Raw genomic sequence first — 27652 nt, forward strand, 5'->3', positions numbered from 1 at the left:
CTCAGTAAACATTTGCTAGCCATCTCAGATCCTCTCTAAATATCTCGGTAAACAATGCTGACTAGGGCTTCCCTCATTACTCAATCCTCACTCATGTTTCACTTAGTGTGAATGTATAGTAAAGCAATGCATAGTAAACCATGCACTTAATTCAGAACTATAATAAACTGTTTAATAAGCTTTTCCAGTACATGAAAATTTTCCTCAGAAAAATGGACAATATCTCAAGATCAGATGTTTTTTCTTTCTTTCTTTCTTTCTTTCTTTTCTTTCTTTCTCTCTCTCTCTCTCTCTCTCTCTCTCTCTCTCTCTCTCTCTCTCTCTTTCTTTCTTATCTGTTTACTTTTTTATTTACTTTTGGTGCTAGGGATTCAACCCAGGGCCTCACGCATGCTAGGCAAGCACTCTATCACTTAGCTAACCCCCAGTCTTATCTTGGCTTATTATGTAGCATTCACAGATCAAGCCCACATCACAGGAAACCATGGAATGATTGGTTACCAGCTCAAAGGAGCCTTAAGATCATTGGCTCAGCCCTTGCTCCATACAACACTCACTTTGAGAAGAAGCAGCCTTTGGAAGCTGATTCTTTAATAATACAACAGTGCAACTAGAATGAGAGAAGGTATTGGGGCATAGATTGATTATTTGATGACTTCTAAAGTCATTAAGTAAAAGTAACTTTTAATTTTTATCCTGCTGAATCTGTAAGGAGATCACTCAAGTTTTTTCTAAAAGAGAAAAATAATCTGATTAATTGAAAATCCCAGTCATGCCCTAAACAATTCAAATTGTACTGAATACTAAAAGTTACAAAGAAGAATGCTAAATGAAGGAACTGATTTTATATACATTTTTTAAAGAGTTCTCATAAGTATACAACCTAAAGCTGTGTTCATTTGCTGCTGTGTGTACTCTCCAGATGTACATTCCTATTTTATCATTTACAGTGAGACTCCAAATTGTTACCCCTGTAGTGTTTCAGGGTTTTCTCTCATCAATGAAAACCTAGTTAATCATTTCTAAGATTAACATAATCATTAGAGGGTGCCAGGGTGTTTGTTTTACTTGAGTAATTGAATAAACATTAAGATCTACTCAGTTAAGTATTTGTATTTTGAAGTTCATCTGTTTATATTTAAAATTTTATTGATAATTTTTAACATGCAGCTACAACATTTGCCAATTAATAATAATTTCACTAACTTACTAAATAAAAGTTAATTGAATTATATAATGATATATATATATATATATTATATCATCCACCGGTAACATTTCAAATGCAAAGGAAATGTTGTCAACTTTCTTCTTTGTTTTTGCAAGTAAAAACTTAAAAGCAATTACTCACTCTCCTTGGCTATAATTTTTCATATGAAAAATCATTTTGCACCTTAGGAAGTAGGAAACACAATATTGAAGAATGAAAAATGGTGCTTTAAACTAAAGAATAAGATATGTGAAAAACTCACAGTATGTCATGACAGACTGTACATGTGTACAGGTCAGGACAAAGTTGTTAACTAACTGCCTCAGTCCTGATACTGAGGCAGTACAATTTTAATATAGATTCTCAGTCTCCATGGTATTTTCAACCTTTGCTTACAGTGTTGGAGATCTGGAAGGGGTATGTGTATGTGTGTTTGTGTGTACACATTTCAAGGAAAGAGCATCTTTTGTGGCTTAAATCAACTTCTCTTTTTTAGAGTATTATCTCTCTTTCCATGCCCTCTTAAAGAAAAAAAGCAGTGAGATGTTAGGGGAAATATTGTCATGATTTCCATGGAGATTACAAACTTTAATTGAATTTGAATGTCATCTTCTATGAAACCAAATCCCATGAACTATACCTGGGGAATTCCACAGTATATGAAAATATGGTTCTTACCATGTCAAAACCCTAAGGAGAAAGATTTTGCCTTCAGATTATGTACCTCTTGGGAGACTCAAACAGAAAATTCTTGTAATACAAAGCCAAAGGCTTAAATCATGCTGTTTTTGAATTGTAACGGGAAGTCAAGTCCAAAGTCCTATATTTGCTTATGGTTACTAGCATTTTTCAATATATTTTTGTAGGTATGTGATTATCAAATCCTGGTAAAGGTTTGAGAAGAATGGATCGATCTGTACCAAAACACACACACACACACACACACACACACACAAATGAAGCATGAAGTTAACTTCAGTGTTCTTACTTAGTTATCATCCACTCTATTTCATCAAGTTAATAACAGGCCTGCAAATGTTTAATTCATTCTAAACTGCACAGATGTTTGGAAGGCAATGTATGATGAAGTTATGAAAATGCATTTATATTTGTTAAGAAATTTGGTTTGTTATATCTAATTAGTTTTTTGAAAATGGAACTCAATGTTCAAGTTCTATTAATTTGATACATCTACCAGATGGATCTTTTTCTAGATTAAGCTCACCAAATAATTTCTATTAAAGATACTTAGGGTAACTCCAAAGACAAAGAAAGATTTTAATAGCTACCAGGAAATTAATGGCTATAATGTATGCTAAAATAGTGATGATGTGAAGACTTATAATTGAATTAACTTCTATTACTGTCAATTACCTTTGTTTCATTAGTCAACATAGAATTTTTATTCTGACAAAAGTTTCATGAGGAAAACTCTACAAATACACAAAAATTTGTTATCAAACAATGGAAATATTCTGCAGTAGGAAGTCAAATTAAAAAATTTTTATTTGCCTTTGTATAGTAGCTAATAGAAATTTCCATGCCATGTTCTTCAATATATGGATATATAGATAGATGGATGACTTCTGTGTATTTGTATAAAACTGCATAAAAAGAGGAAAGAGAGGGCTGGGGATGCAGCTCAGTGATAGAGCACTTGCCTAGCATGTATGAAGCTATGGATTCCAGCCCCAGCAACAGAGAGAGAGGGGGGGGGGAACAAAAGCTCATAGTAATGCAATGATATCATGTAAAATATTTCTGAAAATTTCCACAGTAAATGGATGAAAAAAGTGTTTGATTTTGCTTGTAGTGCAGACTGAAAATATGTATTTGAAAGAACAGCTGCTTATAAGTAGAATAGGCCACAATATGTAGGAGGTCTCTTAAAATATAAACCAACAGCTATCCTTCTACTCCAAAAGCTGCCTTTCTTTGAGTTTTGAAAGCTTTTTGAAATTAGGAGCCCCTTATTAATACAAAGACCACTGGAGTCTGAAGGGATCACCTCTTACATATTATTTCATTTGAACCATAGTTATCTGTTAACATCTTTAAAGAAATTAGCAAATGTAGGATGCACAAACTTGTACACAGACCCAAGTACAGGTGGTCCTCAATATTCATGGATTCTACATTCTTGAATTCAGCCAACCATAGATTAAAAAATGTTTGAATATAAAATCCATCCTCGAGTGTGCTACCATAGTGAATTTCTACACTCAAAATATTCATGTCATTGTACTTGTTTGCATGATTCCTGAGAAGTACACTGTAATTCTTATGATTGTTGCTCTATATTTAGCATGTTTTATTTTTCCTCTTAGTTTTCTTTCAAGATTTTACCTTCAGTTTTGTTCTCTGCAGTTAGAGTATGATATACCTGGAGGTGTGTGTGTGTGTGTGTGTATGCACACACATATACATATACACACTCATTTATCCTGCTTGGTGTTCACTGAACTTCCTAGATCTATGGTTTGGTGTCTGCCATTGATTTTGGAAAATTTATGAGGATTACCACTTAAATATTTCTTCTGCTCTGTTCTTCCTTCTCATTCCATCTTCCAATTACTTATATTTTAAACCTTTTGAAATTGTCTCACAGTACTTAAATATTTTGTTCTTTTTTCCCCCCATTGGCCTATTTTCAAGTTCACTGATTCTTGGTCATGGTCATACTGATGAGCACACTGAAAGCATTCTCCTTTTCTATTAGAGTGCTTTTGGTTGCCAACATTTCATTTTAATTCTTAAAGATCCCTTCTGGACTTATATTACCCATCTTGCATGGTGTTTACATTTTAAGTTAGAATGCTTAACATACTGATCATGGTTATTTTAAACTTTCTGTGGGACAATTGCAGCATCAGTATCAGTTATATCTGAGTATGCTTTAGAGGCTTACTTTGTCTCTCAATACAGACCAGGGTTTTTCTTGCCTATTAGTAGAGCTTCTAAGTTCTTGTTGTACACTGGGCATGATATATTGAGTACTAGAAACAAAAGGTCTATAATGTAAAGTTTTCTGTTAATGTTATTAGGATTTGGAGTATGCTTAATTCGAGCTGTAGTTTCAGGTGCCACTGTGTCCTTCAAATTTCTTGGAATTTTTTAAATCTTTCTTAAGTAGAGTCTTTATTATGTAGCTCTTACATATGTAATATGCTGTTATTATTCTGAAGTTGTATTGATATGATGCTGAAGTGTGGGGGCAACACTATCATTTATGATGAAATTTTGTTCTTTAGTGGCCCTGGTCTATGACAGGGTTGCTAAGGCAATGGTTTCTTAGCTGTTTTGATTTTTCCCTTACATAAGACAGGAGATCTAGAGGGATCTGGTGTCCAGAAAATATCTTTTTTCCTAGGTGAAGTAAATCTTTTTACTGGCAAATCTTTTTACTGAAGAAGAGAACTTTATTATGAAGCATGCTTTCTCAGAACCATGACAGGATCTTTGAAGGCTCTTAATGTTGAGAACCTTGGCTAGATTCCTGGAGGTGAAACCAATGAGAGTGTGTACATACCTCTCCACTCCGAATCTACAGCATTTGTGAATGTTTCATATTAGCTCACGCTCCAATAATTCATCGAGGTTAACATTTAAATGTTTTTACCTTCTGCTCCAGGTTAGCTGATCTGGCCATGCTGTCCATATTTGGCCATATTTCCTGATTCTGGGGCAGAAATTTGCCCTGTGAACTTAATACTCCAATAAAAACAAGAATAGTCATTGAGTTTCAGTTTTCTTACTGTTCATTGATTTTTAATTTGTCCCTTATTGTAAGAATGAGAGTGACTATTTCCAAGCTCTTATATATTGGAAGTAAACCAGAAGCCCCAGAGTGAACTTTTATTTTCCCTTTTTTTTTTTTTTAAAGAGATCTGATAATGTCACCTCTTGCTTAAGCCTGGAACATTTATTTTCACACACACACAGAAAAAATAGAATAAGAATAAAAATTTTTAGCATGACATCCTGTTAGAGTCTGTAAACAAGTCAAAATAACACCTGGCATTTTGCCAGGGGAATGTTAGAGTTCGTAAACAAGTCTGGATGGTGCCTGGCAAAATGCCAGAGGGAGTGGTTTGAGAAGTAACAAAAGCGAGCCATTAAGTGTGGAGATTCCTGATTGGTTGACTGCTGTATCTAGTTTATGCTAATTAGATAAGCTGTGTGGAATGTATAAATACTGCTCCTGTCCTGCAATAAATGGCTCCCTCTCCTGCTGTATCAATCAACACAAGTCGTTCGTCACCCCCCCCCCCCCCCCCCCCCGGTTATTTTGCCCAGCCAGCCGGGCTGCGGCAACATCCAAGGCCTCACAATATATTTCTGGCTAACTCTACTATTTATCTATATACAATATATACAACACTAAAATTTCTGTTCCTTACATAAGCTGCTTTTGAGTCTGCTGCTTAGGATGCTTTTCTCTAACTCTCCAATGAGTTATGATATGGATATCTTGCTTAACTTTTATTGTCCCAACCAAATGTCACCTATCCTATAAACATTTCTCTTGTACCTATCTTCACTCCACGCAGATTTATTATCACTCTTCTGTGTTTGTAGCATTTGTTTGTATATTCTTTTTAGATTTCAGCTATGTTTAGCATTTAATTATCATTCTTTGTGTATGTTCCTGCTGCTCTTACTAGATTATAAGACCCTTGAAGGTAAGGACTTTGTGTTCTCTCTGACTAACAGTGATTTTCATTTACAATAAACAAGGAAAGTTCAGTAAACTTAATTGTTCCTTAATTGAAGGACAGAGATGTGAAGAACATGCAAAAGATATTGAAGTCATATTCCATATTTATATAGCTTTAGCAATAATTGAAGAAAAAAGAAACCTTGAAATAAACTCCTATCCTGAGATAAGTAAATCTGCCTTTAAAGAAAAGAAAGCTTTTCAGCTTTTCAAACTCAAGAGAAAACAGACTTTGAAGAAAGTAGTACTAAGCAGAATCAGCGTTGAAGGATCACAATGCCCATTATATCTGTACGACTCCTACATCTCCTAAGTGGTTCAAGTCAACCAGATGTCCAAATATAGTCAATTTTATGAGAAAACACACTCATACTGGAAATGAATAGCAGATCTTCAAGTCCATGGCTGTTGCCATGACCTTTTTCATATTAGTGTCTTGGAATGTTTTGCAGGTTACTACAGCAAGTACTACTTAGGTGCTTTCCTGAAAAAATACTGACCTATAACTCATTCTTCTGGAAGTGAAGGTGCTGTAAAAAATGAAAAATTGGAGGTGTTTGTTGAAAAGTTATTGCATCCAGTCTGAGGATGATTATGGACTACTTTATTAGCACATAAAATGGTACATTGTATCTAAAGTCCACAAGTAGAAGTGTGTAATTCATCCACATTACCTTCAACAGCAGTAGGAAAGTAATAGTTCATTGTATCTTGAATTTGATATTCCTTCACTCCACACAAGTGAATGCATAATTTCTCAATGAATGCTCAGATTATTAGCTAATGCTGGTTTGAACTTGCTAGTAGTATACCTTTCGATGAAAACTAATTCAGCACAATTTATAGACCCTCTAGTCTTGCTGCACTCTTAGGTGATTTGGCTAAGGAAAATCAGAAGTCACCCAGGAAATCAAGAACCTCAATGCATCACCAGTAGAGTTGGTGTAAATGAAGCCCCTAGTTCCTAATAATGCTAACAAGCAGCAAAAACAAGTGGAAACGTCCACAATATCTTACGTCAAATTTTAGCTTTTTTTTTTTTTTTTGTAACTAAAGAGTCAGTAGTATCAGCTGCGCATAAAATCTAAAAAGCAATAAGAGTGAGTCTCCATTATCCATGTCATATGTCTCTGGTAATTTAAAATGACTCTGCGAAGACAGTATATTTCTATCTATGCTTGCAGGAATGGTTAAAAATGTCATGGATGGTTGAAATGTAATTATAACTCAAGAATATACTTTCTAAATGTTTTTTGAAAGAACTAAGTTTTTTTCTTTTTTTTTTTGTATTGGGAGTGTGAATTTTTTTAAGCATTCGTTTTTTTATTCTCTCAACGTTTTTTGATTGGTACATTATAGTTGTACATACTAATGGGATTTGTTGTTACATATTTGCACATTCACACAATATATAATATAACAATATAATTTGGCTAATATCACTCCCTAGTACTTCTCTCCTCCCTCCCCACATCCACCCCTTGGCTGCTTTTCTCTATTGATCTCCCTTTGATTTTCCTGAAATCTGCCCCCAATTTTCTTTTCTCACAGTTTTTTTTTTTTTTTAACATCAAATACATTCCAAACACAAGCTGCATTGTTAATCAGTAGGACATCTGAGCAGGCATACAATACCTCTGGAGAATTGCCAGATTTATCTTTTGTAGAATTTGTTAAATGTTGAAGAATATTTCTGTATGGATATAATATTAAGGCCTACCCTAAAAAATAAACTTCTATGAGGGAACTTCAAGAGGAAATGAGAACCTTTCCTTCAGACAGAGTTCTTTGTCATCTTCCTTAAAATTGCTTCTCTGTCTTCTAACTCAGTGAATGACCTCACGCTCTAGCTGGTTGGTCCCCTAATTCAGATATAATCCAAATCATCCAAGACATCTTAATTTTCTTCATCACCCATATTAAATCCCTGACCAAGTCCTGTGGATAATATCTAGTTCCCATCTTTTTTATCCATTCTTATTTATTTCTATTGATTTTTGTCTCTTTTAAGGGTATTTAATTTCCAAGACTATACAGCTGTTATGATAGTTTTGGAATTTATTTCTTTGCTATGATATGCACCTATCCAACCCAATAATTGCTCTAGAGTTAGAATAATGCTCTTAAAATATGTCTCATCATAATACACCTTGGTTCAAAGCTTTGGAATGACTTCTGCTTGTTTAGAAAATAAAACACAAATTCTTTAATATAAGACATTGCAGGATCTCACCTCTGTCTTCTCCCATATCATCCATCAAATTTTCCCTTTTTATGTTTTCCTCCCCACTTTACTCTTTGTGGGCTTTTCTAGTTGTTCCCCCAATTCACTGTACTTCACTTCTTCTATTATAGTAGCTGTGATGTACTATTTGTTTAGAATGCCTTTTTCTTCTTAATCCAACTAATTCTGCAAAACACAACTCAAGATTATCCTTATGAATATCCTTAGGATCCTTAGCCCATAAAATTACCTCCCAACAGAACTGTGGTAACATTTCTCCTCTGGTACCTGTAACAACTTATTTCACTAGAACCTATACATGTTGTTTTAGCTTTCTATTATTATTATTTCTATTATTTCTTTCTATTATTGTGGCAAAACACCTGAGATAAAAAAAACTTTAAAAAAGAAAAGACTTATATTGAACTTGTAGTTCACAGGTCGTAGCCATCTGTGATCACTTGGTTTCATTGTTTTAGGCTCTATGGTGCCTCAGTATATCATGGCAGTTGGGATGCATGATGAAGAGGCTGCTCACCTCATGATGGTCAGGAGGAAAAGAAAAGAGAGAGAAAGGAAAGAACCAGAGCCCCAATATTCTCTTCAAGATCAATCCCCTAAAGATCTAACTTCCTTCTACTATAACACACCTCCTAAAGATTCTACTTCCTCAAAATGGAACCAACAGGTGGGGACCATGCCTTCAAAGCATAAGCCTTTCAATGAAATTTGTCATACAAACCATAAAACTTGGTGTTTGACATAGTCACAAAATCATTAGATACTATGTGGGAGTTTTAACCAGAAATGTGCTGTAAATCTTGAAAGAAATTGATTCATAAAAAGTTTAGATTTATTAAAAAAGAATTATATCTTATAGTTTTATTATCATGTTCTATTCCAATAGTAGTGTTATTATTCTATTATCAGTGTCATTTATTTCCCTTTTTAAAATTTTGTGGGATTCTGTGTATGTCTTCTGATATTAATATGTAATCACCAGTTTTCTTTTATTAAAATTGTCCTGATGATCTGGAAATAATTTTTACAATTTTTTTTTTGCATTTTCCTTTTCCCTTTCATTTACTTCATTTATCTCAGTTCCTGTTTTCTTCTGGATTATTCACACACACACACACACACACACACACACACATCTACATTTTTACTGTGTTTGGTCTGGAAATTATTGAACCTATATTTGATTTGCTCTTGTTATAATGCATATTGTTTTTACATGCACAAGAAGTATTTGTAAAAATTGATCATATTTTTGATAACAAAGCAAATCTCAGAAAACAAAAGACATGATTTGTGTGGGATGAACAGCTCAGGGAGAGAGAGATGATGAACTCAGCCAGCTTCCTTTCAGTCAAGGTGTATCCCTTATTACAGAATTATGTCTCCTTGAAGAAAAGAAAGCATTTTACTAATTAGCACAAAGATACTAGGCTGTTGGCTGCTCTGAAAGGTTCTCTGAAGCAATTTTTATGATTTAATTAAAATGTATTAATTAAAGGCACTATCTAGGCTGACAGCAGCTCTAAACATATAGATCTCATTTTCCAACAATGGGATAACACGAGACACTAAGAACAAAAGATAAGTAAACCAGAGCCCAAAAGAAATGATCAACCAGTGTATTTCATAGCATAGATGCATGGCCTGCAGTAAGGCCTCTATAATTGTTTGTGATTATTCTAGTTATTTAAGTGAAGAAAAGCACTGAAAATATACTTCCTCTGTTGAGAGTCTGGAGACCTGTTTTGGAGTCCTTTTTCCTCTGGCAATGAGATGCTCTGTCATTTGTGGCTGGTCAGTGCTCTGCTACACTGTTATTACTTAATAAACAAGATGAAGATTTGGAAATAGAAAGCACTGTTCAGCTCTATCTTTTTGGGATTCTAATTTTCTAGAGCTATGGTGGAGGTAACAATTTCCCTGGTATAAATTCAACTGTGAGACCCAGAGGTAGGCCACTGGTGCCTGCTGTGACTTAGAAACTATGAAGTATGGCAAGTCATACCTACGCAGTGCATTAAATCATGATTGTTGTTGTTACTAATAGTAATATTCCTGACAGTAGTGCTGAATTTACAGTTGATTCTTTTGCTACCATTATTTCCTTTTATCGTGGAGATAATTAGTTTATAACTAAATTTCCATCATTAAAAAACAAGCAAACAAACCTTTTGTCTCTTCACAATACTTATTATCAGGAAATTTTATATTCCTCTTACAAGGCATTTTATAGAGTCTTCGGCTTGCTGTTTAGTGTCCTAGGGCAAATTGACTGACAACCTACTGGTTCAATAAATAATATGTCTATTTTTTCAAGGAGATTCTAGTCTGAAGTAAAAAGCAAGGCAAACTCTTTCTCTTAAAAGTAGAGTAAAAGAGAAAATTCATTTCCCTTTCATGGTTAGAGAGAAGGTCACAGTGCTCCTATGTAAACAGTCTTCTCTTAACTTTCTCTATACTTTTCTCTCCCACTGTACTGGGAGAAGGATGAGTGATGGTGGGGTCAACCACTCCTTCTTCTCTTGGTTTATTAAGAAACAGTGGTTCTCAAAGTGTTAGAGACTTTTTTGAGCATCTGTAGAGTCAAAACTGTTTTCTCCCTAATATTGTTATTTACCTTTTCCACTCTCATTCTGTTGTGAGTGTAGAGTGCTGTTTCCCTGAAGTTTCAGGACACATGATATAATGACAGATGGAATACAGAGGCCGATAAGAGAATCTATCTGTCTTCTATTAAGCCAAAAGTTAAGATATTTTCAAATGGTGAAACAATGCCTCTCTTCTCAGAAAATATTTTTGGCTTTGGAAATTTTATTTTTCACAAAAGTGTTAATTAAGTGAACATGCCATGGATTTGTTATTATTTTTAAATGAATTAATAATAAATAAATCCTTGGTTTTAATTTCTAAGGTGGTGAATCTTGTCTATAAACAAACTTCTAATGCTTAAGGGTGTAAAAAGGTCCTGAGACCAAAATTTGAAAACTGTTGCTTTAAGTACTTCCTCCTGTACTATGAGGAAAATTTAGGAAATAGAAGTGTATGTTAGGCAACTTTATATTACTATGACAGAATACCTGAGATAATAAATTTATAAGGAGGAAAATTATATTTTAGTTCACAATTTCAGAGGTTTTAGCTCATGGTCATTTGGCTCCCTTGTTTCTGGGCCCGTGGAGAGGCAGTACACCATGGCATAAGGGTGTGGGGAAGGAAAACTGTTCACCTCATGGTGTCTAGGAAGAAGAGATAAAGAGAAGCAGGGGCCAAAGACAAGATATATCTTTCCAGGACTGCCCTCAAAGACCTGCTTCCTCCAACCAGGCCTCAGTTCATAAGTTTCCACTCCATAGCCCATTCAATGTGAATCCATCAAGTGAATGAGTCCATGGCTGAGGTTTAAAGTGAATCACCTTCCAAAGCCTCCATCTCTGAACACTGCTGCCTTAAAGATCAAGCTTGCTACACATGAGCTTTTGAGAGACCTTTCAGATCTGAACCATAACAAAACACTTAAAATACAAGAACAGAATGAGAGGTCTTAAGTGCCTAGATAGCCCAAAAGAAGTGGGTAGCGCACTTGGAAAAGCTTTCTCAACTTCCCAGTTTTAGACTCTATGTGACTAACAATTAAACATGTATGAGTCTAGTCTTCAAATCATGAAAAACAAGAAAAGTTAAGGAATCAAACTGCATCTCTAATTCTTAATAGTCTTAAAGTGCTTTACAATTATCTTAAAATCTAGTATTTGTTTAATGCCTCAAAAATTGTTGTGTCTTAAATATTTGGGGTTAGTGTACACATAGCACATGTGTATATGGACTAAAGTTACTGTTTGAAACATGTCCTTTCATCCAATGGGGGTATGGGGGTAGTGGTGTGGACTATAGAGGCTTAGAGCAGAGATTCTGGAAACAGGCCTTTAGCTGTTTTTGTTTGCTTGTTTGTTTGTGTTGCTGATGATTGAACCCAGAGTCTTGTGCACGCAAGGCAAGCACTCTACCAACTGAGCTGTTTCCCCAGCCCCAGGCCTTTGGTTTTTTAATCTCAGTTTTTCAAGCTACTTTGTGTCCTGGTGTCTTGGTCTCCTCATGTGTAAAATGGGATTGAGAGCAAGAACAACTACCCCATGGTTTTGCTATGAAGTTAAAACGCTATGAAGTTAATATTTATTAATATAGAACAAATTCCTAGCATTGTGCCTGCCCATTGTATGCACTCTGTAAATAATTAAATAATCTAATTACTAAATATGCACTGCCAGAGCTTCCCAGGTGGATGTCATGGAGCAGCAAAGACTTGCACTTGTGTAGCAGTCATTCTGGGAGCAGATCAGAGTGAGTTGCTAAGTGGAAAAAACAGACACGAGACTTGAAGGTTAAAATGAATCCCCAAAACAAATCTCACACCAATTCATCCAAACTCAATGAAATCCGGGAGACTTTAGACCCGAGAGGAAAATGAGTTGGTCCAAACAACCTCTTTGAGAAATGTTTCATAGAATTGATGTTCTTTGGGGTCTAAAAGATGCTTTGCCTTTAGAAGCCAACTTGCACTAGTCTTAGGACACAGCACTCTGCACCCAGCACCTGCCTCTCTAGCTTTAGGAAAGGGCCACCACTGCCTGATGATGGTCATTCCAATCTCAAATTATGAATCCATCAAATGGATCAATTCCCTGATGAGGTAAGAGCCCTCCTGGTACAACCACATCCCACAAACTCCATCTCTGAATGCTGCTGGACAGGGCCTTTCCAAATTCCATCCTAATGTACTTAAAAACATGTTTGAAATATTTTGACAGAAAAAAATATAATAAATTTAAAATCATGATATACTACATTTTTTTCCTAGGGAAAATTCAATTAATATTTGGATAAAAGGAGCTTTTATTTCTTTTGTCATATATATTAATCCATTCCAATTACATTAAGTAATCTGAAAAGCTTTTGAAAGCACCCTTGCTGTAATATTTAAGTGTTAATTAAATGTACTAACTATTTATTTACTAATCTTGTTTAGAAATAGGGCCTTGTTAACACATTCTAAATTTATAGTTCACAGTTGGACACATATGGTTATATAAATTTTTTTGGATAGCATAGACTTAAACTATTATGTATTCAAAATTAAATAATGGGTTTAATAATTTAAAGACAGATATAATTTAATTTCCTATAATTAAATATGTCACAATAGCTTAACTTCAGAGTTTCAGTGAAAATTTTTTTTTGTTTCTTTGAAGCTTTTGATAGTTGAAGTAGGAGGAATTATTACCTCAATGCAAAGAAACTTACTGTTTTTTTCACCAAATACAAGATGGTGTCACCAGTTTTAGGCTTATTATATATAACTCCAGAACTGCATGAGTAAATTTGTGGAGACAGATTAACCTTTTAGTATGGTGCTCTTCTCATAATAGGAATCCAATAGACGTACATGATTATCCACTAGATGTAGATGATTATACTGGACCCTCTTCTAGAAGGACAATAGAGGAGGGGCACAATTCTTTAAACATTTCAAATAAGTTGTTACCCTTGAGATATTCCATAGGGGAACTCTGATAGTATATTTCCTCTCTTTACAATCTGGGCAAAATATCTGCCAATCTGAGTTGAATCTTTAGTTAGGCTTCTCTCCTTTGCCAATGAGAGAACTGAACTTTGGTGCACCCTTGAACGTTGGAATGTGAAATAATGCCCCCTTCTCTCCTTAATGGAAAGAATTGACTGACTTCAGGGAAAGCACAGAGTGTCCTCCCCTACAGGTTGAGGAGGGTACAGATTTACACCTGTTTGTGCCTGGAGAACAGAGGGGAAGGGAGCTAACCCTGCATGTACAATGAAACTGAGCTGAGAAAGACAGCAGGAACAGTGGCAAGCTGTGGACCAGAACGTCTCCCTGAATGACGGTAGACAAGGTAGACAATGCATGAACGAGAGCTTGGAAATCTTCCGGGGAAAACGGGGCAGCAGGAGTGAAAGAAGCCCTGATTTCCTGAGTTTATGCCAGAAACAAATGAGATAGATTCCATTTACCTTGATTTTTTTTTTAGTATCAGGTGAAGTATGATCTTAAATAGAAATTAAAGTTTCATTCCCTGAGTATGTGGTTTAATGGATCAAGCTAGGCACATTGATTTACAGTGTTAATTATTTTTTACTGTTATTAAGTACTGTAGCTTTGCTTCTGTGTTTGTATATTTGGTTCCCTGGTATATGGGAGAACGCCTTTAGTGATGATGTTCAGCAGTTCGTGTTCAGCTTTGTAATTTGGGCATTCAGTAAACATCCTCTTGTTTGTCTGTTAGACATCCTGTCTTCCTCATAAGAGTCTCCCTTGGGCATCCCCTCACCTTAGCCAGAGGGCCCATATGCCTGTTTGTCAAGGGGAATGAAGCCTCAGTAATCGCACCTGTGCTATCACACTGCACAACTCCAGGGGGTGCCACTCACAGTGTAGTCAATGTAGCTGATGCTTCCCTGAGTTGAACAATGTGAACTTCACCTCTCAGGGGCAGCCAGTCTTTTGACAATCTAGATATATTTCCTTCCATCATAGTGATACATATATTTTATACTTTTAAACATTATTTTCATCCTTGCCTAATAATTTTGATAGATATTCCACAGTTTACATAACCCTTTATTTATTACTTTTGACAATTAGTATGTTTACATTATTTTGCCTTTAAAAATATAGTGCAACAAAGATTCCAGGGTGCAATTATTTCCTCACATGTTAAGTTGTTGCTTTAGGATAAATTCCCAGACATAGGTCAAAGGGTATGGACATTCTCAGAGGTTCTTAAAGCTCAGCTAAAAGCTGTTTTCCAGGAATACTGTTCTGATTTACTCTGCCATTAACTGTGTACAAGGGTGGCTTTTTCATTGCAGCATAGCCATTATTGAGAAGTCTCATTTTTCAAATGGTAAATTGGCTGAGATTAAGATACTGGTTGAGCTGGAGGAAGTGAAATTTGTACATTTTAGACAGAACAATTTGTCATTGTCTTTCTGAAATGACATTAGAAATCACACTAGTGGGTGCAGACTTTCGAGAAATGTTCACCAGTGAACTAGCAGTTCCAGATACAAATTTTTCTTGAGAGTAAATGGAGAGCATGTGAAAACTAAGCATTTAAGAATATTTCCGGCCAGGTGTGGTGGCATGCACACCTGTAATCCCAGTGGCTCAGGAGGCTGAGGCAGGAGGATTGCTGGTTAGAAGCCAGCCTCAGCAACTTCGTGAGGCTTCAAGCAATCTAGTGAGAACCTGTCCCTAAAAATTTTTTTTAAAGGGGGTTCAGGATGTGGCTCAGTGATTAACCACCCTTGAGTTCAATTCATAGTACCAAAAAAAAAAAAAAAGAAGAAGAAAGAAAAAAAATGTTTATCATGGTATTGAAAAATAGTGAAAATTAAAAGAAACAAATGTGTAGGAATTATTGAATAAATTTTAGAAACCTGAATAGTAGAACATTACAAAGCTACTAACTGTTATGAAATATAATAACATGAAATATTAGTGAGGTATTAAGTTAAAAAACACTATCATACAGTGGGTATTTAAAAAATTTTTGAACTATATGTTCATTTATTTTAAAAGTGCAGAAAGAGATACTTCAAAATGTTAATACTAGCTTTTTGGAGGAGGCAATTTTGTTTTTCCTATTTTTCTCACTGTACTTTATAGTTTTCTACAATAAGCAAATATTAACACATTGCTAAACTTCTCTGATAAGATGATTTCATATTTTGTTTATTTTTATGTAGTTTCAGGAAACTTTCCTTCATTAAGAGATGTATGGCTTTGCTTTTATTCTTAGAAATGCCTACCTCCATTTCAGCTTTTCACTCGTGCACAAAACATTTAAGGGAACTAAAGTCATTTAACATTTTTATTATATTGAGCCTTGTTTTCTGGGAACGTATTATCTATCTATATTTATCTATATTCGTCATCACCCACAGTAGTATTTTGCAAGTTTGTTCACATTCGTCGTGTATATTTATGGTTCTATTTGTTGCTACCTTTGTGAATGGTATTCTTTCCATTATAATTTCTACTTACCTATTCATTTACTTATTTTTGCTCTTATCACTCACCTTGTCACATTCCAATTAGTTACTTTTGTTTTCAATGGATTGTTTTGGATTTTCTGGACATATGATTTTATTATCTGTAAGGTAATTTTGTTCCCTTTCAGTGTTTACACCCAATTTTTTCTTGTACAGTGATATTTACTACACCACCCTATGAACACTAGCGAATACCAATAGGGTGGTTTGTGGCAACCATTACAATTATGTGGTACAGAGTGACAATGTTATGAGATCCTCAGAACAATGACAAATTATAAATCAGAAAATTCTCAATAACTTAGTTTCATCTTTGTCAAATATATTATTTTAAAGGAAGGACCAATGAAATCTTTGCTTGTGTGTCTATAACAATACTCATTGGTCTAGAAATTTGGTAAAATTCATTGTAGTTAATATTAGCATTTTAAATATTTTATCAAAATCAATTAAAGCTAACATTTATTGTAATCAACTGTGTGTATGTATTGGAAAGTCATCCAATTTCCTTTTCTTTACAGCCTTTGACCTTTCATAGACTGAAATGCCATCATCCAGTTCTTTCATAGTTAGATTATTAGACGCTTAGAAGATCCTAACACTATTGTCAGCATGCAGTAGCTCTCTCATTGAACAAATAATGGATAAGAAGAAAATGAAGAAATTCCTATAAATCACTGGTTTTCACACAGGGGTTATTTTGCCCCCACCCCCCCAAGGACATTTGGGAGTTTCTGGAGATATTATGGGAGTGGTTTGTTCCATTAGCATCAGTTGGTAGAGTCCAGGGGTGTTACTAAACATGCTACAATTCACAGAACAACCCCTTACACCTAGATTCCTGCAACAAAGAATCATGTGGCCTAAAATGTCAGTACCATCGCTGAGAACATCAGCTCTCAATTAAGATATGGAGCCAAGTAGTATCCTTAATTTTATGTTTCAATTCATAGACTTTTACTACTGCAAAAAGAGTAAAGCTTCTTTTATGTACTGGTGTGTAACAATGCCACTACAAACTCAGAGGCTTATACTAATGTACATTTATTATCTCAGAGATTCTGTGAGTCAGGAAGCCAGACAGAGCTTAGCTGGGCCTTTTCAAGGCTTCAGTCACTGTTACACCCGGGCTGTTTATATCTAAAATCTTTACTGGATAGAAATTCTTTTCTAAGTTAGTGTTGGCAACATTCAGTTACTTCCAGGCTGTAGAAAAGAGGGCTCTAGTATCTGGCTGGCTGTCAGTCTCAGCTCCTTGTCCCATAACTGTCTCTATTAGGCATCTGACAACATGGTGGCCTTCTTCCTTAAAGCCATAGTGGAAATCTTGCAGGGTGGATGTTACATTTTTTTTTTGGTTATATAGTCATATATACATAATCATGCATATCCACCTTGTCGGTATTCCATAAAGTATAGGTATTTATAAGTCTTACCTGTATTCAAGAGGAGGCAATTACACATAGGTGAAAATACCATTAGGTGGGGGTCATGGAGATCATCTAAGGGTCTTTCTGCCATAGGGAATTTTTTTCCTTATCTTATGTTTTTTTTTCTTTTGCATTTAAAGAATGCAAAAAAAGTCTGCTCATTAAAAGTGGACAGACTCAGCATCACAAGTCTGTTGGTAAAGTACACTTATTATCATTCAGGGTCTAAGAGAAAGGGGTCTGGAGGATGGGGAAGTGGGAAGTCTATCTTGGTTTCTTCCTCACTGTTAATTATAGATCTGTTTCTGTCCCTTCACCTGTCTCTGCCTGGCTTAGTGGTGTAAGACATGATCACCTTCTAGTCAGAATGAAATCTCGAATTCTCTTGCTGAACCAATATTCTAAAATAAACAACTTATAAGGAGGAAAGGTTTATTTTGGCTCATGGTTTCAGAGATTTCAGTCACGGTTGGCCAGATGCTTTTTTGGGTCTGTGGAGAAGTAAGTGGTGGAGCGAAGCTATTCACTTCATGGTGGCTGGCCAGGAAGCGAGAGAGAGAGAGAGAGAGAGAGAGAGAGAGAGAGAGAGAGAGAGAGAGAGATCAACTTCGCTTTTATTCTCAGGAAAATAGATTCTTGCCCTCATCTATAGTAATGTGTTTTTAATCATGAATTTAGCTATAATTATGAATTAATGTAGTTGCTTTTGTTTCACTAAAATTCACTATAAAATACAACCTGATAGTATTTTCATATTTTATTCTTTCCATTTATTTTACCATTGATAATATGGACTCTCTAAAAATCAGGAAGCTTGAGAATAGTTTTAAATACCTTTAAGTGAGTTACTCTTGGAGGGCCCTCTAAACTTTTAACAACTTTCTGCCAGTTCTCTCTCCCAATGTCTCCCTTTCCAGTCAAATCCAATTTCTAAATTAATGTACTTCTTCATAACTCAATATGTGGCCTGTTAACCAAAAGCATCAATGTTTCCCAGAGCTTTAGAAAATACAAAATCCCCATTCCCATCTGAGACCTAATGGATGAGAACCCAGAGTTTGAGTTCTCCGTTGAGTTCATATGTACATTCAGTTTTAAGAAGCATTGGGCCAGGAGTGAAGACAATAAACACTTTAAATATTTACTTTCTCTTTTTGTTCTTTTATATGTGTTGAACCCTGTTTAAACCTGTTCATGTAGGTTAAAATAACAGTTATGATACCTTTATGTTCAGCCTAAAACAGATTTGTTTACTTTGACTGACTGCATGATTTTAAACCAAACAAATCAATATAAAGTTGAATATTTCCTGGAAAACTCAAAGCAGCATGATTTCAAAACAAATCAATATAAAGTTGAACTTTTTCTGGAAAATTCAAAGGTAGGAGAAAAATCACAGACAGACAACTGCTTGAGTATTACCTATCAAAACCAGATATATTGTTCAAATGATATGGTTCCTTCTTTTTCCTACACATAAGCAATTAATACATCATAGTTCATGAATGATATTTTTGTTTCCAGAACTTATTTTTGGTGAAGGCATGTTCCTATAAAGATATATATTAAAAACATGTTTGAACTACAGCAATTCAGAAAACTAACATGGTAGTTTTTAAATACTTACACTAATCACATCTAGTGGAAAATAATAGCTCTAGTTCAAAAGAGCAGATGGAAATTTTTCTCCTGGAAATTAATGTTAGTAGAACAATATTTTTAATCCATGGAAGAATTTCACTATGTATGCAAATGTAAACAGAATAACAGGAAAACAAAAGGCATTCATTTTTACCTATGAGCCCTATGAAAATTATCACTCTGTTCAACCTATGAGAAATAGATAAGTAAATGTTTTTGAAAAGATTCCATTGGTTTATGACATGAATTCTTCTAAGCACTGTCAGAAGTGAAATACCAGTTTACTTTTTGGGCAGATTAAAATGGACACAAATTCTTTGATATTTCTGTTTTCCTTCCTTTAACACTAAAGTGTCCAATGCCTCTCTATTTGCAATCAACAGAATGCAAGAAATGCCACTTCTAGGACTAAATGGGAAGAAATCATGCAGTTCCATCTTTGCCTTTTGGAATGTGGACTGTATGCATGCTTCCCACTGGGATGCTCCCTTGGGATCCTGCAGCTGTGAGAAGCCCATACTGTGAGAAGCCCAGGCCACATGGAGAGGATACCTGCAATTGCTCTGGTTGGTTGCCCCAAATGAATGAGCCATGTTGGAAGTCAGACCTTCAGATGAACAGGGACTCAGTCAGCATCTGACTGCAATGTTTTGCTTTGAGAGATGATGAGTAAGGACCCCAGATGAGCTTTCTTTGAATTCCTGGACATAATATTATAGGTAAAATAAAATGGTTATTTAAGACACTTAATTTTAAGTAATTTTGTTTACAGCAATAGATAGATCAATAGCAAATGTCCACTATCCTTGTACCTAGAAACTGTGTTTTCCTTTCTCTTGCTCTGTATCTCAAATAGCCTTAACTTTATTTAGCACTAACACTATGCTAATTTTTTCCTGATCATAAATAGCTTGTTGATCTTAGATTGCTAAAATTTCCCTTGCCTAATATTAGTTTCTTCCAAAGCTTAATAACATGATAACAGCAAAATAATTAATTTAGGTAGCATTGTTGCTATTGACAAAATCTAATTTGTAGACTTAAAGGCAAAAGCTTTGGGTAACTGAGGTAGGGAAAAAGCTAGGGTCAAGCAAAAATTGATGAAGTAAGAGAATTAAAACATTGTTCGCTACTTTTGCAAAGTGCTTTTGCAGAGTGCTTTCCTCCTTTCTGAATCTGATTTTATCTTATAGCCTGTTCCAGAGGAAAAAAAAATGTTTTCCAAGGAGTTATAACAAACAATAATTTCTGTGAAAGCAGGCTAATTAAATTGTGTTGCTATCTAACACATGTATAAAGAAAATTTAAATTTAAAATCAGTTTGTTGTTTAAATGGCAAGCTAATTTCAGGCTATAGTGGGGAATTTTCTTAAATCATAAGTGAATGAAAAGTGAGAAGTGAAGATCTCAAACATCTTATGTCACACTTCTCCACAGTTATGTCTGCCTTTCCTGACCCTGCAAGATGGCTTCATCCAGTCTTTCCACTACATAAATATAGGATCTACTAGAGGCTTAGAACCTAGAATCATTTTTTCCTTTGGCACTCACCTAAGCCAAGTTTTGACATATTCAAATAGGGCACAGAAACTCCAGTTATTGGGAATAAATATGTGTTATTTTTAGACATAAGTGGTTGAAAAGATTCCTCAGTATCATGATGCCCAGAAGATCCAGAAATAGCTGATTCTACAGTATTGTCCTGTGAGCTCTACTCTTTGCAAGGGTTCTGTGGGACTTACACAGTCAAGGGACAATGGTAAATGGGAAATCAAATCATCATTTTATTCTCAATCAGAATATTGCCTAATACTATAGCGGAAAAATTCTGCAGAAAAGTTAAATATACAATTTAGGCTTAAGGCAAAAGCAGTCCTGCCTTTTCCTCCCAAGTCTGCAAGTGTGCTGTCAATTCTAAAATAATATAAAACTCTTCAGGGCCACACTGATGTTTTAAAAAAGAGGAAAGAGAAAGCACAGTGCCAGAGCCCTAGTTAATTTACACATCCTGCTATATAAAGGCAAGAAAGTAGGGAGAACCCAATCAGGAGTGAGAGTAAGATTTGTTCCAACTCACATCTTCAACCACACTGAAGCTGGAAGTCAAAGAACATGAATGAGCACCACATATTCACAACAGTGGCCATGCCAACTGGTCAAAGTGTTGCATTTGGATTAGCAAAGTAATTGTATTTCAACTGTGCCTCCCTTAAGGGTTGCAGCAGAGTCACAAGAAAATATGGAGCAATGAGTGGCTCTCCATGCTTTACTCGTGCTAGGAGAGCACTTCTTCCATCTAATCCGTTGAGCAAGAGCTGATTTATTGAATATTCTTCATTGATAAATGTGTGGAATGAAATCTACACAGCATAAATGTGAAAATTAGCTGTGTTAGAGGAGTGAATGTGAGTACTTGACTTCAGAGATAGTTTCTTTGATTAAAATATTAATCAAAAGATAGAGTCAAATTATACTTATTTTTTAAACAATAAAAGTTTAAAAATCCATAATTAAGGAATCAATTAGGTCTACCATAAATGAATAATTATCCTGGTCATATAGACATCAGATGCCTGATACTCCCAATGAGACATAACGTTCCACTATCCCAAAATTTGCTTGTCTTAATTTGCCCCTTAATACTTCTGATTCTGCAACAAGAATGTTTAGCTTTGTCACTCTCATCTTTTCATTAAGTTCTCTTTAATTAACTTTCATACTAGCATATAAGATCATCATAGCATGGAGGAAAATGAAGCTTTGTTAATTACATTCTTATAACTTTGACAGATGTCTGATTTACTTCATTTTTGCTATTTTCTATATTATGCAACACAGGGCGAGCTTCTTGCCATACTGACTGTGTCTCTTCTCATCAAAATGAGGAGTAAAAGCTAACTATTCACAGGTGCTTAGTTATAGAGTATTTTAGTAGGCCCCTGAAACAGGTGCAGTATTAAGAGTGTGGAAATATATTTAAATTTACTTTTGATTCTGTGTTGCTAGTAATGATCTGTAAGCAGAGATGTGCTTCTCTCAAAATTCCAGTCAGAGAACTACAATGGTATGTGGAATTTCTTTCCTGTTATATATTTTAATAGAAATCTTTTAAATAGCAGTAGTCTGTAATTATTAGTATGCATTTATTTTATTTACCCACTATTCTACATCTGAAAAGAATTTGTGATTATCTCAAATAAGCATAAATATGCAATAAATAGAATGATTAAAAATAAAGCCAGAAAGAGAAACCATATAGAGGTAAGGGACATCAGGTCAGGTTAAAAATTGAAGAAATCACATGGACACTTGATGAAACTGAGCTGTTGTTAGATGGAGTCAACAAACTTCAGACCAGATATTTATAGTTTGGTCCAGATCTTTACAGAAGATGGCACTGATTTTTCATTTCACTGAAAAAATGGAAGTGACCAGAAGAGAGCACCCCTATGCTTCCCCATGGTGCATTCTATCCACCTCTGCTCTCTGCTGTACTTTGTATCACTATGGATGATCCATGGCTGTCTCCATCCAAGGACCACCACTCTACTTGTGCCCTGGATTCCATGTATTCCTTTCATCTAGTGAAGGACTTTGTTCCTGCAATTATCATCTCTCCCCTGCATCTTGAATTTGTCCATTGCTATTGGATCAGTCCTGTTACCTGTAAATACATTTTAATTGTTCCCATTAAAAATAAAACAAAATCCTTATCCTGACCTTATATTCCCCTTTATTCCACCATCATACTGCTTTGCTAACTGTTAGAGCAAAAATTAGTAAGAGTGCTGTCTGGAATCTTTATTTGAGAGCACATAACTCCTTTCCTGTTCCAGTAGCGATCCCAGGGAGAAAAATAGAACAGTTAGGAAAAATGAGATTGCTGACAGAAAGAATATGGGAAAATGTAGTATAAGGCTGATGTCCCCAGTCATTGATAGAATCAGACAAACGTGAGCCTCACTTGCAATGACAGGTCCCAAAGAAAGCACGGAAGATTGTGTGTGTGGACCCTGCAGGTGGACAGATCCAGAGGGGAGGAAAGGACCAGACCACAACAGCTCCATTCTCTGTGCTTAAGTCATCACTGGGTTGGTCGTTCCTCCTCTTTTCCTGGGAAGGAGTGAGGGAGAGGCAGACAGGGGTCAGGGGTGTTATCCTAGTGGGGAACTGACAAGGTGGACATGGAGCAAGGTGAAGAAGGCATCTCCCCCGCAAACTCACCAGGGTCCCTACCTCCACTCCCCAGAATCCAGTCAATCCTGCTGTCACCCAGATGCCTTCCTGGGAAAAAGGCAGGTGGTAATTTCTAGAAGCAGGCAGAAGTATTCTTGATAAGGAATTTGGGCTTCGAAGGCACCATATATTTACCTGAAAAAGTGACTCTAAGGTAGGAGAGAATAAATTACTTCAGATTACCATATTACAGTTTATTCAAGCATCACTTTAAAATAATATTAAGGAATATTTAAGTAAGTAATATTAAAGTGCAGGACCCTCAAATTATTTAATAAAGAACATTTTCAGTCTCATGGTATCAGTTCTTTATTTAGGAATCTGACTCTGTAACATGGGAATTTTTTTATAGGAATTTACATATATCTCTACCATGGTTAATGGGATCAGCGATTCTCTGTTAGGGGGAAAGCCTTACTTTTTAACTTCATCTCCCACATCGGCAGGTATTCTGGGTTTGCATGGCATGAAACAAGTAATCAGCACTCACCTGATTGCTGCCAGCTCAGGATGCATTTGATTTTCTCATCATGTCCCCAGTGCCCAGGAAACTTAGCTGCTGCATTTCTTCCCAAGAGTAGCCCTGTGAATAGTGGCACTATATCCTACAGAAGTGTAAAAAGCAGAATTATTTCCCCTTTGGGTATTGAGCTTGGTAGAAGGCAAATGGACTCCCAGAAGCATATTTTAACACAATGTGTGCTGCAGTTGCTAATTACAAAGAATTATAGCACATTTGAAGAAAAAAGAAAAACAAAGGACTAACTTAATATAAAGGGAATATCTTCACAACAATGACTCAGGGCTAGTGTGGCAAGGAGTTAACTCAAAATATGTGACAGGTATATTCAACAGATTTAAAAAAAAAACCCTTTTCATTTATATAGTTACCTTATTCATGTTTCAGATGGTAACTCACTTATTTTTAAATATGACTACCAATAAAACAACAATTAAAAGAAATGCAAGAAGCAATGCAATAAAATGATACAGCAATTTAATTGACTAAATCTGTTTTGGTTCCATGATATTCATACTGTAAAAAATATCTTTAAACATTGTATTTTATACTATATCTGGTTTTCCAACTCAGACTCAAATATCTTTGCTATTCTCATGTTAAAGGCTACAAATTGCCAAGCAGTTGAAAACTTACATTCTACAAAGCAAGAACAACATTTTACTTCTACTTTTAGTGAAACAAACACACTTTTCCCAATCTTAGATTATTCACGGGCCAACTTCTGCTTAAGAAATTATTGTGTATTTGATTTTACCAACTTTCTAACTATTTCTTATGAACACTTTTTTTTTGAGTTTTTGATTTTCAACGCTTATTCTCCAGTACTCTCCACTTTACATTGCCTCCATGACTTATTCTTCCCCTTAGTATGGTCATAGAATGAATACCTTTATCAGAAACAAGGGAGGGTTGACCTTTGATAATCAAGTCACTCACATTTGTCCATGTGTCCATCTCCTGTGTTAATGAAATTGCTAAGTATCTTGATTCTTAGAAAGTTGCTCTGGATGGTGATTAAAATCCACCTCTGGACTTCCTACCATACATTAGAAGCCCATCATGCCCAAGGTTAAAATTTGCTATATACCCAAGCACATAAAGACTAAGATGAAGGAAGGCTGGGGATACGTGAAGGCCAAGCATCTAAGAAGTTGGGACAGACTGAAATCAGTTCATCTGTATTTCTGGTTTGTAGCATTTCCCCAAGGTATCTTGCAAATGAGAGAGATTGCTACAATATTTCTTTGGGGGAAAAGAAGATGCAATAGGATGCAGGGAAAGGTTACTTGCCTTCTATCAAGCTCAGTGCCAAATGGGGAAATGTGTCTGCCTTTCACCTTTCTATAGAAAAGATTCAAATGTTTGTTATCAGACATACAGTTAAGTTTAAGATCTGCCACTCACTATTGTAGACTCTGGGGAAAAGTACTTGTGGTTTTGGTCCTCTATTGCTCATGTGTCAGAGTGCTCACTCAACAACCATGCCCCACCCCTAATATTGTTTAGCTATTTTCAAGCCATGTTCTTTAGGAGTGAGTGGCAGAGCCTGTCCTCTGACTCAAGGATCAATCAGAATTGGGTCTAAGGAGATCATGCTAATTACACGCCTCTTGCCAGAGATTATTTTAGAGATTGACACATTATTCATTTTTAGCCATAACATCTAAAGGAGATCAATGTGGAAAAATTATAAGTATTTTCCCTTGCTCTTGAAGAGTTCAATAGGCAGAAATAGCCCCTTCTGCCAGTGTTCAACACTGTAGGAAGACATGATGTTTAGAATATGCTAGCCATCTTGTGAGCAGGAAGAGTAAAACCAGGATAATCCAAGTCCCCACACCAAGTACAAGACATATGGAGGAAAGTGATGCCAATATGTTTGCCCCCGGGCACTTCACTAGTCACTGCATTACTTTTTATTACGGAAAATACTCAATTCTTCCTCCCCTTCTTCTTTTGTCTTTCTTTTTATTTTCACTGAAAATATATTTTTACTATTTCTCCATACCATAGGAGAACAATCAGTGTTTATAATACCATGTTTGACCACAATCTGGAAAGAATTTGAAGTTATAGAAGGACACAAAGAACAATATCCTAGATACCTATACTCCCACTAGGTACAGTTAACAGCTGTTAATATTTTGTTACAATTGCTCTCGTTTTTTTTTTTTCAAAAGAAAAACTCACATATGCAGTAATATTCTCCTAACAGTAAGTTCTTATTTATTTTTCACCAATGTAAAAAGCATTATGAAGAATATCATCATTGGACCTTTAATCTTGTACATATCTATCATTCCCTTAGGGATGGTGGGACCACTGGTTCAGTGGACCAATGTTTTTCAAATTTTATTTGTTCTTTTTAGATATACGTGAAAGTAGAGTATATTCTGACATATTTATACAAACATGGAGTACATCTTATTTTAATTAGGATCCCAGTCTTGTGGTTGTACATGATGTGGAGTTTTACTGGCTGGGTATTCATATGTGGTACATAGGAAAGTTGCATCTAATTCATTCTGCTCTCTTTTCTATTCCCATATCTCCTCCCTTTCCTTTATTCCCTTTGTCTAATCCACTGAACTTCTATTCTTCCTTCCGTCCCACCTTATTGTGCGCTAACATCTATATACCTTAGAGAACATTTGCCCATCTGTTTTTTGGGGATTGGCTTATTTCACTTAGCATGGTATTCTACAGATCCATCCATTTACTGGCAAACGTCATAAAGTCATTCTTTTTAATGGCTGAGTAATATATTGGACAAGTCTTGTTAGATTTGGTTTCTGGTGGGATTTGACTCCAAAAGCCTCTTAACAAATGCACTATTTCTATAAAATGGGAATTCAAATACTTACATCAGAGATTTTTGAGAAATAAATATGAGATGTAGATGCAAATACCTCACCCAGTGCTTATCATTTAATGTCTGCCCAGTAAATATCACTACTGTCATGATTCACAGCATTATTATTATCTCTTAATGTTCAAAAGTAAACTCAAATTTGCCCAAGGTTGCACAGCAAGAAAATAGTAAAGCAGAGAACTGAATAAAAAACTCACATAAGCAGTAATATTCTCCTAACAGTAACCGAATGCAAATTTGTAGAATCTCTTAAGACAACCGGCTTTGAGTGTCAATATAAAGCCTCCTACATCTGAGATGTAGCCATAAACTTCACGAACTTGAAAATTTTTCTACAGTGTTCATTTTCCCTTTCCACAAGAAAAACACCAGCATGGGACAATGTGCAATACCACACAGACAGAATTGCTCCCTTTTTGGCAGAAATGTGTTTTACTTTTCAGAAACTTATGTGCCTCTTCACATTTTCTCTGGATGAAGTAGTAAAAAAAAAAAACAACCTGAAGAACTCTAGATCTGGAAAATTAAAAGCAAAATGAGTAGAAGCTATGCATTTCTTTTTCTTGCAATAAATCCTACTCCTTGCCTTCCTGGCTGTCAGCTTATTTCTTTTACACTTCACAGTTTTCTTACAATTAAAAGAAAGTCATGAAATGTGGAGCTATAGCCCCAGGGTAGAGCTTAGAATATGGA

This window comes from Marmota monax, unplaced genomic scaffold (genome assembly GCF_021218885.2).
Source record: "Marmota monax isolate L192 unplaced genomic scaffold, Marmota_monax_Labrador192_F-V1.1 WCK01_AAM20220418_F8-fsc00077, whole genome shotgun sequence".
NCBI classification, from domain to species: Eukaryota; Metazoa; Chordata; class Mammalia; order Rodentia; family Sciuridae; genus Marmota; species Marmota monax.